The following is a 13,952-nucleotide window of genomic DNA, read 5'->3' on the forward strand; positions in this document are numbered from 1 at the left end:
CCTGGCAGCTCATGAAGAATTGGGGGCCCCATTTTTATGTGATACTCTTGCTCTGTGCCCTCTAGTGTTTTTGCTTAAGTGCTGGCCAAACAAGGAGCTAAAGCTTACCCAGCAGATCATAATGGACTGTATGAACCTTGAATACATGCCCAGAATTCCATGGTTGAAGTATGTTAGAGGTCGTTTCACAGAGTTGGATCATCCGGAACTCTTTTAAAAACCTTCTACTATAACAAAAAAGGATGTGGAATTGGTTAAGAAAGCTTTTATTTGTACTAGGAAGCTAGAAAGAGATGAACAGGAATTATGCAAATCAAGCGTCCGTAAATTTCTGACCCTAAAAACTCATCCATCGGCTGAGCCATACCTTCTGGGAACATTGATCACCCACGAGCAGTTCTTATTGTCTAGATATCACCTTGATTTTTTCAATTTATTAATTGCCATTACGAAAGGGTGTAGCAGAGGACACGTGTTAGCACCCTGTGGCTGTGACAACGTGTCTCCACAGGATCTGCTACACTTCATGTTCCTCTACACATTCTATGAAGTACCTCGGAGATATTTTTTACTCCCCCTTTTAAAGAGGCTTAATTTTAACCAGGTTCGCCCAGCACTTTTGTATTTGCAGCTGTTGCAACCAGACTGTATATTTTTTAGTGTAGGCTATTTGAAATCTTTGGTGAGAACCAGGGCTTGCCTGGAATATTAGCTGTTTTAGGGGGAGGAGGTGATATAGTGCAGGCTCACCTGCTCAACATACTCACCTGGGCCCATATGTTTATATATACATTAAATAGGTAAACCTACACTCAAATCAATTGGAGTTTTTACTGTTTGGATTTTTACCATTTATCTTACCAATCCAAGTCACCGATACCTAAACTCCTAAAGGATCAAAGGAGTTAGAGAGAAAATAGATAACAATAATAACATTTAGCATTTCATAAATAACCACAAAATCGGGAAAGGCTTAAAATCTTTATCTATGTAAATCTTTGAAAAACTCATAAAACATGAAACTCAAATTAATTTCTTATTCTGTTTAGACTAATGTAGATTTAAAAAAAAACATTTGCAATAACTTGGAGAGAAATTGTCGTTAAGCATTTGAACAGAGGGTGAGTAAGAGAATAGGGAAAACAGTACAATGACAAACCCACACTTAATAGTTACCTATTCCGGTGTGATGACCAATCTTGGTCATAGGTCGAGTCAATGAAAAAAGAATCCCAAAGTATAGGTGCCAGCAGAAAAGAACAGGTGCAAGCTAGAATCAGGACAGGTTACGGACCAAATTGAATCAGGATAGGACCACCACAGGCTAAGACCAGCACCACAGTTAAAGTTCAAAACGCCAGCGTTGTAAAACCCTCTCTGCAGCTAACAGTCGAACTCCGATTGGGTCATTGATCTTCTCCCCAGAACCCCGATTGGGTTGTCGAATCTTCTGACAGAGTGCTCCCCCAGCAACTCTTCTCCCGATCACCTATTGAGTGCGTTGGGTCAGTAACAGGTCAGCTATTCGGACAAGTCGGACAAACTAGCTAGCTAAGCCTAGCCTAATTATACTATTTTTCAGGTCAGTGTACCACCCCCAAATGTTGCAAATGTGTGAATCCCTAAATGTTATTGGACAAAGAACGAGGAGTAGCCATCACACCAAACCTTTCTAGAAGCAACTTGTCAATCATGTATTCAAGTCGTTCCCTCCCAGAACTTTATCTACCCATGTTCTTTATTCCTTCCGGTAGTGAAATGTATCAATGATTGTTTTTAAACAATTTAATCAATTCAGCTTCCTCTAGCAAGGCAAGGAGTTCACTCTTCTCCGCTTTCCATGTCCGTCTTGGCCATTATTCAAGGCTACAGCTTCTGTGGCTTCAGGACATTTGTCGCACAGGCGCAGTTTCTCCAAAGATGGAGTTCAGCAAAGCGTTTAGGCCGTAATTTTTGGGAACATGAAAAAATAGAAAAGAAACAATTTTAGAAACACAGAATAAATTAATGCACTGTATACCATTTCTTTCTACTCTATTCCCATTATTTTATTTTACTTATTGCGTTAGGTATCAAGCAAAAACAAACAGCTTAGCAAAGCAGCGATGCAAGCTTCTTTCACATTAGGACACATAACAGCCATCTTAGTTTTATTGCGCAGAGGCAAAAGTTTTTCCACCAAGAATATCACGTGAGCATGACAGACACATGCGCAGTAGAAAATCCCACATAGCAGCAGCCATTTTAGTGTAAGCGGATTATAGTTAGTAAAAGCACTTTGGCAAACTTCCCTTAGATATCTAATATGTCGTGTAATGCAATATTAATAAGACAAAACATGTTAGTTAGTAAATTAATATTATTATCGAGAGGGTTGAGTACGAGCAAGTCTCTTTACGTGTGAAACCTTGCTCCATCAGAGGTACTCATAGTCTTAAGGTATGACTCATGCGTGTTGCTTTTTTTAAGTATAGAAATATATTTATTGTACCTGTTAATATTACTCGTAATCTTTGGTGGGAACATGGGCTCGTTTTGAACCTCCGCTATCTCAGTGGGAGATGTTGCTATTTCTATTTTTTTATACAAACTGATGGCCCATGTGTTTCTGCCCCTTGTAATCTATACATATTTCTTGTTTTTATGGCTATGAATTGTAATTTTTTTAATGTAATTATTTTATGAGATGGGTATATATTGTAACTTTCATGGTTTTATATTTTCTAAAACCGAATAACGTTTATGAAATGAATGACTGATTCAGAGGAAGAGGATTGTCCACAGCCACGGCACAGCGCAGCAGGAGTCACAGCAGCACCAGATGGGAGACACAGACGGGCTGAGATCACACACAACTATTTCTGAGTAAGTAATGAGACAAAGCGAGTAACTGCAATAGCGTGACGGTGTTTAATTGACCTTCAGTCAGGCAACAGGACAGCACACCGCCACACCATGATGGCCTCACAGTGCCTCAACAACCCCAACATGGCGTAGGGACTCCCCATGCAATGTTCACAATCCCATCATTATGTCAGATGGGTTACTTCACCCATCTACCAATGCCAAGCGTTGCCTGGTTTAATTTACGTTCCCACATGCAGCACTGCTGTGTTCACTAGACACACTGTCCTCCCTAGCAGTCTATCCTGCGGCTATCCCGCGCTTCCCGCTGTGCTTCCTGGACTCCTGTAATGGGGGAGTGATGCTGCTGCAGCTCATTGCCTCCTCACTTTCACCCCCATCCCCCGAGCCTGTGGCAGTGATTTGCAAGGTCCAGAGCACTGGTGGCTGTGACCAATCCCCTCGTGACCTCACAGCTGCACTTGGCCATCTCCAACTGCATGGCCAGTGAGTGCCTGCTGAGTACATGGGTGGCATTGCATAGCCGGTTCACTGCCTTGGTGTACCCATCCAACCTCTGTCTGTCCCTGCACCTTGCTCCACGTTTGCTTTTGATCTTGCTGCATAACAGCCTAACAGCCTCTGACATGTCCCGCATGCCCTCAGCCACGGTGTTGTTGAGGCAGTATATGGCTTCCTTCATGTCGCGCATGTGTTTGTTGTTTGCCTCCATCTGGTGTTGCATTGGCCCCATTGTTCTGCCTAGCAAGCACTGCACTTTCAGCATCTTCCCCTCCAGACCTGCAAAGCCTCGGGACTGTGTGCCCTTGGTTGACGTCTTCAGGCACCTGTGTTGCCAAGCTCCATGAGGGACTGTGTTCCTGCTGTGTGTCCTTCCTTATCCTCGGGGGGGGGCTCCCATGCTCTCTTCCTCTTAGGCCTCCATCTCCTGGAGGCTAGCCACTGTGTGCCTCCTGGCTCTCGGTGGTAGTGGTGGTTTGACCTCAGCAGGTGACAGGACATCCTCCTCCAGTGTGTTGGGCTCCCTGGTTGCCTCATCTGTCTCCCCTCCTGCAGCCTGGTGCGATGGCTTACCTGTGGATACAGAATGGCTTTTTACTCACTTGTGTAGCATCATTTGCCTTACAATAAATTAATGACTGCTAATCTAACTGTCTGGCCCCCGCTTGCTTATCTACTGATGTGTATGACATGCATTTGGGTTCAGTGGACTGACTTCTATGCTATTAGTTGATTGGGACTACATTTCCCATTTTTTTTTGTTTGAATATGTTTTATTGCATTTCTTTCATGAGAGTACAGGAAAATAAGATAGTACAGCAGTAGCACTGACGAAGTATAACATTTCACATCCATTTTCTATACATGATCATACAAATGAAGAAGATGAAACAGGATAAAGCATAGCATGACAAGGATGTTAAATACAGCTGTATAAGGATACCTCTCGACAACAACAGTTTGCTAGGGCTACAGCTCTACCCAGTCTTGTCCAGCAATTCAAAACCTAGTTTGGTAGGGTACCTATGGCAACAAATTGACAGGTGAAAAGGAATTGGGCGCATCAGGAGACTAACGATAGTGCATCTAGCAGGACAGGTGCCGTGCGTCCCGGGCAATAGGTAACATCTCAGTCAGAAGGAGCGTTAAAGTGAGGGGGAGCCGGACGGGTAGGGTACTACTGCGTGGGGGAACACGTGCAGCATTTGCTAGCGTCCCTCATTCTTAGGGTGTGCCTCTTATGCTGTACCCATGAGTGCCGCGTTTATCCCAGGGGATATCTACAACTGTGCGCTCAGTGTCGTCTTGCAGTCACCAAGTAAAGCTCAAAAAGAAGATCTGCAAACAATCAATACCCAATATCTTTTGCTCATAACAATAAACAACAAATAAAAACTTGTGAAAATAGGGACTGAAAACTAACACAACGGAAAAAATAAAAAAATAAAAAAAGTTTTTATTAAAACAAATGGGACGTGGATACGGGCAGGGGTAGGTATATGTGTCGTCGTGTCTGTAGTGGGTGTCGTCCTACGCCGCGCGCATCGGCCGCAGTGGCGGTGGCGGGGGGGGGGAATCGTCAAAGAAAGTCCCAGTCCAGAGGAGGCTGGTGAAAGGGGCAGGTAGGCAGATTAGGGGAGGGGGAGGGAGCGTGTTGGGCGGTGTTCAGAGGGAGGAACTTCTAAATAATCCCTCCTTGTAGGCACACTTGGTGAAAAGCAGCCAGGATGTCGTCCCAGGTTTGAGCTATTGGATACATGCGGAGCCCCGCCGTTTCTTCCCTACGCAGGGCTACACTTTCTGCCTGTGCCCAATTATCAAATGAAGTGCGCCAATGCATGGCCTGGGGGGGTTCGCCATTCTTCCAGCGCTTGGTAATAAGCCTCTTTGCCGTTATTAAGCCAAGGTCCCAGAATCTAGCCTGGGCTTTCGTCTGTTTCATCCGCTTATACAGGCCCAACAGACAAGCCTCCCATGTATGTGGTAAGCTTCCCCCCGTGGCAGTCGCTAGAGAGGTCGATACTGCTGTCCAGTAGTTGTGCAGAAGTGGGCATGACCAGAGCATATGTAAGAAGTCTGCATTCACTAACCTACACCTGGGGCACGCTGTTGTGTCAAGGTCAAAGTAGCGGTTTATTTTATCCGGGGATAAATACGCGCGGTGTATAATGTAGTATTGGATGATCTTGAAGCGGGAGTTGTGCGGGACATTCAACGCGCCAGCCAACACCCTTGCCCATTCTTTATCTGTCCTGTCTCGTCCCCTATCTCCAGTCCATTTATCGCGCAAGCGTTGTGGGGAGAACTGAGTATGTGTATGCAGGGCCTGTGCTAGCCAATGGACAATGTGGGAACCATTCCCCATCACATGCAAGTACTGTATCAACAAGTGGGTTGGTGGTTCTTCCGCGAGGTCACCCCAGGCCTGTGAGAGTAAGTGTATTACCGTCGCGTGCGTTAGGAATTGACCGACGAGTAGCCCCGTGTTGGCCGCTAGTGTCTCGAACGGAAGTAAAGCACCTTCTGCGAACAGGTCCCCCAGTCCCTCCAGATCAACCCGTGTTTAGCTACTCAGTACTGCCTCCGTGAGAGCGCTGCCTTCCCAGGGCATCCCCAGCAGTGGCAAATTCGGAGCATATGGTTTAATGGAGCTTGTCAGTTTCAGACTCCTCATGTAGCAGTTCCGCGCTACCGCTAGGTGTATTTGCTCTGGGAATCGGGTTTTAGCTAAAGGGTGGAATAACGCATGAACTTGCGCCATCGTCAGAACCGCGTCATCCGTGGCAGTGTCTCCCAGATTCTTCCCACTCAGCCAGTAGGTCACCCACTGTAGCTGGGCCGCCAGGTAATAGAGTTCCTGATTGGGAACCGCCAATCCACCATTCTCAGCCGAGGCATACATTGTCTTTAGCGCAACCCTGGGCCGCCCCGTGTTCCATATCAGTCGTCTGGTTAGGGCTTCTAATTCCCGGAACATTCGGGTCGGGACATAAACAGGAAGGTTGGCATAAAAGTATAGCAGTTTAGGCAACGCTATCATTTTCGTCAGCGTTATTCGGCTTGGGACATTGAGTGGGAGGGAGTTCCAGAAAGTTACCTGAGCTCTGAGCGATGTAACCGCCCGTACTAGATTGCCGTCCAGCAGGTCAGTGGGGTTTCGGTATATATACACTCCCAGGTAGCGGAAGGTGGTCAGATACCAAACAAGTCGTTCTCCCAGTACCGCTATGTCACATTCTGGCATGCCGGCAGCAAAGGAATATACACCTGATTTCGCCCAATTGACTTTAAACCCCGACATCTCCCCGAATGTACGAAATATATCGGTAAGCACTCGTGGGAAACCAGTCAGGTCTCTAATATAGAGGAGCAGGTCATCTGCGTACAGTGACACTGCATGTAGCCCGTCGGCCAAAGGGATGCCCCAGTCCGCGCCAGAAGCTCGGAGCTGCGTCGCTAAGGGTTCCATCATGAGTGCGAAGATTAAGGGAGAAAGGGGGCACCCATGCCTAGTGCCCCTGCGCACTCGGATTGGGTCCGAGAGCAGTCTACCCGTGCGGACGCGCACTGTTGGCTCATGGTACAGGAGTTCCACCATCTGGAGAAAAGCATCTCCCAAGTCAAACTTCTCCAGCACGTACTTCAGGTAGGGCCACTCTACAGAGTCGAACGCCTTCTCAAGGTCAAGGACCAAGCACTCCGAAGAAGGCCATCTGGCTGCAGCTAGACTCTGGACTCTGAACAAGCGTCTGATGTTATATGACGTGCTGCGAGTCGGCACAACACCATTCTGGTCAGTGTGCACTAAGACAGGCACCAGGGGAGCCAGTCGCTGGGCCAGCGTGGACGCCAGGATCTTATAGTCGGTGTTGAGGAGGGCCAGCGGTCTATACGAGCCCAGACTGAGCTCGTCTCTGCCCGGTTTCAGGAGAGACACTAAGTTCGCCTCATTCAGGGAAGGCGGGAGGGCTGAATCTGCAATTGCCGCCCTATACATGCGCAGCAGTTCGGGAATAAGGATAACGGAGTAAGCTTTGTAGAACTCCGCGGGTAGTCCTTCAGGTCCCGGGGACTTGCCGTTGGAGAGGGAAAAGATAGCTACCCGTAATTCTTCCGACGTGAGCGGTGCTCCCAAGTCTCCATGTTGCTCATTAGTGGTTACTGGCAGGGGCACGGTCAATAAGTATGTCGAGATGTCGTCGGCTGAGATTCGCAAACGAGAGCGATAAAGGCCTTCATAATGCTACGTGTAGGCCTCGTGAATGGCCCTCTGTGTGTAAACAGTGGTGTCTGGGGCAGTGCGGATAGACATTACCGGCGTGGTCTGAGCATCGCGCCTGATCAGCCATGATAGCAGTTTACCAGGCTTGTCACCTAGGGATGTGTTCGCGCCGTGTGGGCAGCATAATTTAGATTCTTCAACCTGTCCAGCAGTTGTGTATGCCGTTCTCTGGCTGCCAGCAAAGCCCTGTCATCTCCCCCCGCCGCCTCTCGTTCCCCTTTCAGCAGGTCAGATTCGACCTGTGTCAGTTCCGTCTCAATCTGTTTCCGCAGTCCCGCCTGCATGCCCAGACAGTGGCCCCTAGTGACTACTTTAAATGCATCCCATTCCATTTGCGGGGCGGAGGCCGTATCGTTGTTTTCTTCAAAATCCTGCGGTAGGTGGGTCGATAATGCCTCCCTATACGGGGCGTCTAGTAAGACATCTGGTTGAAGTCGCCAGGTTGGTATCGGTGGTTGGGGGCGTTCCCAAGCAAAGTCGAGGGTGTGAGGGTTGTGGTCAGAGTGAGTGCGGCCGAGGTAACTGGTGTCTGTGACATGGGGGAGTAGGTCACTCGTCATCATGTTCCTATCTAATCGGACGTGGAGTGTGTGGGCACCTGAATAATATGAATATACCTTTTCGTGGGGTTACGGCTGCGCCAGGCATCATGCAAGTCCCACTGCACCGCCCAGTCTGTGAGTGCCCTCGTCGCCCCAGCCGCAGGTGTGCCGGCTAGGGGAGGAAATGATCGGTCTAACGCAACATCTAAGACAGCATTGTAGTCGCCCTCAAGCATAAGCGGTACTCCATGCCATGGAGCCAGCACCGTAGACAGCTGTGTGAAAAAGTGGCCCTGGTCAGTATTAGGGGCATAGATGGAAGCGAGGACTATGAACTGTCCATCCAATTTACCATGGAGTACTACATATCTACCCTCTGTGTCTACCTTGCAGTGGGAGAGTGCAAAGGGGACCCCAGGGCGTATCCAGATCAGTGCCCCCGCGCGAATGCTGAAAATCTTGTAGCATTCAATTGTCCCCGCCACCTGCGGCGTAACGTGTGCGCCTTTGGACCGGTCAAATGAGTCTCTTGCAATACCGCAATGTGGACGTGATGTTGTTTGAGATATGAATAAATCTGGTAACGGCGTGAAGGCGTATGCATGCCTCGCACGTTCCAGGTAAAACATTTAATTGCAGCCATTACATATCTGTTCTCCCATCCCACCCACCAGCCATCCTCCCCCAGCAACCGGCAGACCCGCGCAACAAGGCAAACACCCACACATTTCAACTGAATACTGTCGCACAAGCCCGCATGTTCCAAAGAAAATGTAAGGGAGAAGAAAAGAGTCAACCAGCCCTGGAAACAAGGGAAACAAAAACACAATGCCAAAAGGTCGACAGCAAAACATGTTGTCGTCCAAACGCTCCTATGAGCTAAAGAGTCCTTGAGTTCAAGGGGGGTTTGCTGAGCGTCTGGCTCTGTCTTTACACAAGCATCTTGTGTTCAGGTTGAGGGTGCCTCCCCCCACAGGCAGGTCTCAGCAGTCGGCCCAGCTCCAGCGATGACTCCAGGTGTGTGGGGTCCCGGAGCTCCCGGGTCCAGGGTTCAATCACCCTACAGTGTCCTAAGTTGAGTACCAGTACAGCACTCACCTCCAGGGGTCCGTCCCCCCTACAATGTTGTCCCATGGCTCACCAGCGGTATGCGCACTCATGTCGCACCTGGATGGAGGGGGCCAGACCCGCAACAGCTCCGTCCCTGGATCCGGTCGCCCTTCCGTAGGCAGAACAGCGTCGGTAGTGCCTCAATGGTGATATGCTTACAAGGGAATTTTTTAGCAGAAAAGAAATTTTTTCGTAAATTAATTGCGAAACAGGAGGTTGATCAATCTTGTCTGGAAGAAACTTGGGACCAACTTAAAACAATTAAAACCTGTTTCTCATATATTTCAACATTTGATTAATCAGTAAAGTGGTGACAACTCACCATAGAAAAATGCTACACGGGAAGTAGTTTTTATGAAACAAAGTCTTTATGTATCAAATTTTCTTTTCATGGGGTACAATTTCTTAAAAAACAATGAAAAAATCAACAATAAACAAGTGGATAAGACATAGATTAGTTGTTCTTTGAAATCCACTTGCGTTATAGTCCACTTTTACAAGTAATATCACAACGAAACTTGTTCACTGTCACCAAAGATAACGTTGTATGAAATTAATCTGACAAACAAGGAGAGATGTGGACTGATATGTCGACGTTTCGGCCTTATTATTGACAAATCCTCAAGGCCATCCTCAGGATTTTCAATTTTTTGTATAGTATGACCCCCTGAGTCTCCAACTAATCGCTTCGAATGTGTATTATAGTACGGGACCTTTTGGTTCAACCGTTCCTTGATTGTTGAAGCTTGTATTGGACAACGGTTTTATGGCGTCTTTTATCCGCTTCCGCAGTAAATGCTTCTTTTTACATCAAAACTTCGTACGGCGTGGCTCAGTCTCACGGGAAAAAGTTAGACTGAGCCACCCCGTACGAAATTTTGATGTAAAAAGAAGCATTTACTGCGGAAGCGGATAAAAGACGCCTTAAAACCGTTGTCCAATACAAGCTTCAACAATCAAGGAACGGTTGAACCAAAGGTCCCGTACTATAATACACATTCAAAGCGATTAGTTGGAGACTCAGGGGGTCATACTATACAAAAGATTGAAAGTCCTGAGGATGGCCTTGAGGATTTGTCAATAATAAGGCCGAAACGTCGACATATCAGTCCACATCTCTCCTTGTTTGTCAGATTAATTTTATACAACGTTATCTTTGGTGACAGTGAACAAGTTTCGTTGTGATATTACTTGTAAGAGTGGACTATAACGCAAGTGGATTTCAAAGAACAACTAATCTATGTCTTATCCACTTGTTTATTGTTGATTTTTTCATTGTTTTTTAAGAAATTGTACCCCATGAAAAGAAAATTTGATACATAAAGACTTTGTTTCATAAAAACTACTTCCCGTGTAGCATTTTTCTATAGTGAGTTGTCACCACTTTACTGATTAATCAAATGTTGAAATATATGAGAAACAGGTTTTAATTGTTTTAAGTTGGTCCTAAGTTTCTTCCAGTCAAGATTGATCAACCTCCTGTTTCGCAATTAATTTACAAAAAAATTTCTTTTCTGCTAAAAAATTCCCTTGTAAGCAACTTTACCTATACTATATCTCAGCCCAAGCTCGCAAGGGTTTATTGGGTCACCCACTTCTAATATATCAATGGTGATATAGCAAAATAAAAGTCTAGTTGGTAACAAGAGTTCCCAAGGTCAGATGAAAAGGGGCCAAGTGTTCAGTGAACAAAGTCAGCAGTTTGCGGGGTAACATCCGGTAGATCCGCCGAGATTTGCGAGTCCGGTATTCCATAAATGTGGTCATCGTCGCTTGTGACTGCGTGAGGGCTGGCTTCCAGGTCTTGATCCACTTCCAACGATCCGCTGATCACCGCCACCATTCGAAGAGCCTCCTGTTGTTCGCGTTGCACGAGTTCGGGTGTGGGCCCCACCTCCGTCTCCGTGTTTGTCAATTTTATCGGCGAGGGTCTCCGCCGGCCTCGTCGTCGGGGTCCTCGGTCGCGCCGCATCATCGATGGCATCTCACCAGGATCCGTGTCAACACCCGAGTCAAGCCAGGCCTCAACTGCCTCGGGGGTGTTGAAAAAATGAGTTTTGTCCTGGGCCACCACACGCAGGCGTGCAGGAAAGAGAAGGGAGTATTTCAGAGCTAGGCGGCGGAGGCGTTGTTTCACTGCCAGGAAGGAGTGGCGCTGGCGTTGGACTTGAACTGTGTAGTCAGGGGTTCTGCCTGGTTTCTCAGATTAGATAGGACCAGCTCATCAGAGCATTGCTAACTCAGCCAGAACGTTACCCTCTCCCCCTCCCTAGGACCTATTTACAACAGGTAACAACATACATCTACCACCTAAGGACAGGGAATTCCTAAGATGCATACCATGTACCTCCTATAATATCAGCAATCGGCGGCCTCGCGGTCCCATACGAACCCAGACCTCTCTACCCAGACGGCAGTATCAGAATCGGCGGCCTCGCGGTCCCCTACGAACCCAGACCTCTCTACCCAGACGGCAGTATCAGAATCGGCGGCCTCGCGGTCCCATACGAACCCAGACCTCTCTACCCAGACGGCAGTATCAGAATCGGCGGCCTCGCGGTCCCATACGAACCCAGACCTCTCTACCCAGACGGCAGTATCAGAATCGGCGGCCTCGCGGTCCCATACGAACCCAGACCTCTCTACCCAGACGGCAGTATCAGAATCGGCGGCCTCGCGGTCCCATACGAACCCAGACCTCTCTACCCAGACGGCAGTATCAGAATCGGCGGCCTCGCGGTCCCATACGGACCCAGACCTCTCTACCCAGACGGCAGTATCAGAATCGGCGGCCTCGCGGTCCCATACCAACCCAGACCTCTCTACCCAGACGGCAGTATCAGAATCGGCGGCCTCGCGGTCCCATACGAACCCAGACCTCTCTACCCAGACGGCAGTATCAGAATCGGCGGCCTCGCGGTCCCATACGAACCCAGACCTCTCTACCCAGACGGCAGTATCAGAATCAGCGGCCTCGCGGTCCCATACGAACCCAGACCTCTCTACCCAGACGGCAGTATCAGAATCGGCGGCCTCGCGGTCCCATACGAACCCAGACCTCTCTACCCAGACGGCAGTATCAGAATCGGCGGCCTCGCGGTCCCATACGAACCCAGACCTCTCTACCCAGATGGCAGTATCAGAATCGGCGGCCTCGCGGTCCCATACGAACCCAGACCTCTCTACCCAGACAGCAGTATCAGAATCGGCGGCCTCGCGGTCCCATACGAACCCAGACCTCTCTACCCAGACGGCAGTATCAGAATCGGCGGCCTCGCGGTCCCATACGAACCCAGACCTCTCTACCCAGACGGCAGTATCAGAATCGGCGGCCTCGCGGTCCCATACGAACCCAGACCTCTCTACCCAGCGGCAGTTTATCCTATGATTACCATTACATAAAGGGATCAGTCTCACTATTCATCAGGGGTATAGAACTACAGTATTACCGATCACACAACGGTTGCCAATTCTGATAATGTACAACTTATTCTCTAATTCAAGGGGCTCCTCTCTCCCTTATTCAGTTACTACTTACCTGATCAGGGTTAGCATCTGTTCACATAGCAGCATCTGACTAGAAGAACTGGTTAGCCTCTCATACAAGAACACGCAGCACATGTCGGTTCACTAAGAACTGGGGTACTTTATTTCTCATTACAATAAACAATCATATAACACCACACTACAACAAATAACCTGCAAAGAGAAGTGAAAGATTAGGTTGTGCACTCTAATAAGAAAGGGTCGACATCACCTTATTAATATGAAGTCTGCACTCAGCAGTCATCTAGGTTCCCTTCTCGTCTGTGCCTTGGCTCGTCTTGAAGTCACACCTCCGCAATCACGGGTACACGGCTGCACCGCTATGCGCTGTTCCCTTCACCCTTCTCCAAGTCACTGGAACCTTCCTCTCATCGGCTACTCTCTTTTCCCTGGCTGTTCTGCTAAGAGAGTATCTGTTTCTCGATTCTTCTCCGCCTTTGGAATGGCGCCTGTCTTCCCTGGAATAAGTAATAGCTTTGCTGCTAACGGCTAGATGCCGCCTACGGACTAACTCCACAACTGTCTCGGGCTTTCACTAATATAGAAGCGTGTTTCTTCATGGAAAATTCCGGCCAGTAACCTGCCGCCCACCAAATTCTTGTACCTCCCCGTACCAAGGACACGTTCCCAGCCGGCCGGCCTGATGTTGTGTCTTCGGCATGAAGAAAAATACAATCCTTCGACAAGGGCCGGCCTGAACCGGTTCTCTCCAAGCGAACAACACCTCATAACTAAAACATTACACTTGACCTAGAAGCATCCCAAGCTGCCGGAGCAGAAAGAAAGATGGAGTCTCTCCCGTTTGAGGCCTACCAGGCCCGAATTCAGCATAACTCCATGGAAAGTATAATAATACCCTAACTGAAGGACGGATTATCCCTAATACTAACTAATCTATCCCCTAGCCTATGTGTATAACCCCTAATCTAAGGAGGAGAATACAGAATTATATCAAAGTGCCTTGTAAATAGGCTCTATTCACTACTCTAACTCTTGCACTGGAATGATAAGAGACTGAAGTCACCTTCAATCACCTTTCCTCAAAAGAGGGCCGGGAAAATCGAGCAGAACATTTTACCCTTGACTTCAGTCTATTATACATTCAT

Source organism: Lissotriton helveticus, chromosome 11 (assembly GCF_964261635.1).
Source record: "Lissotriton helveticus chromosome 11, aLisHel1.1, whole genome shotgun sequence".
NCBI classification, from domain to species: domain Eukaryota; kingdom Metazoa; phylum Chordata; class Amphibia; order Caudata; family Salamandridae; genus Lissotriton; species Lissotriton helveticus.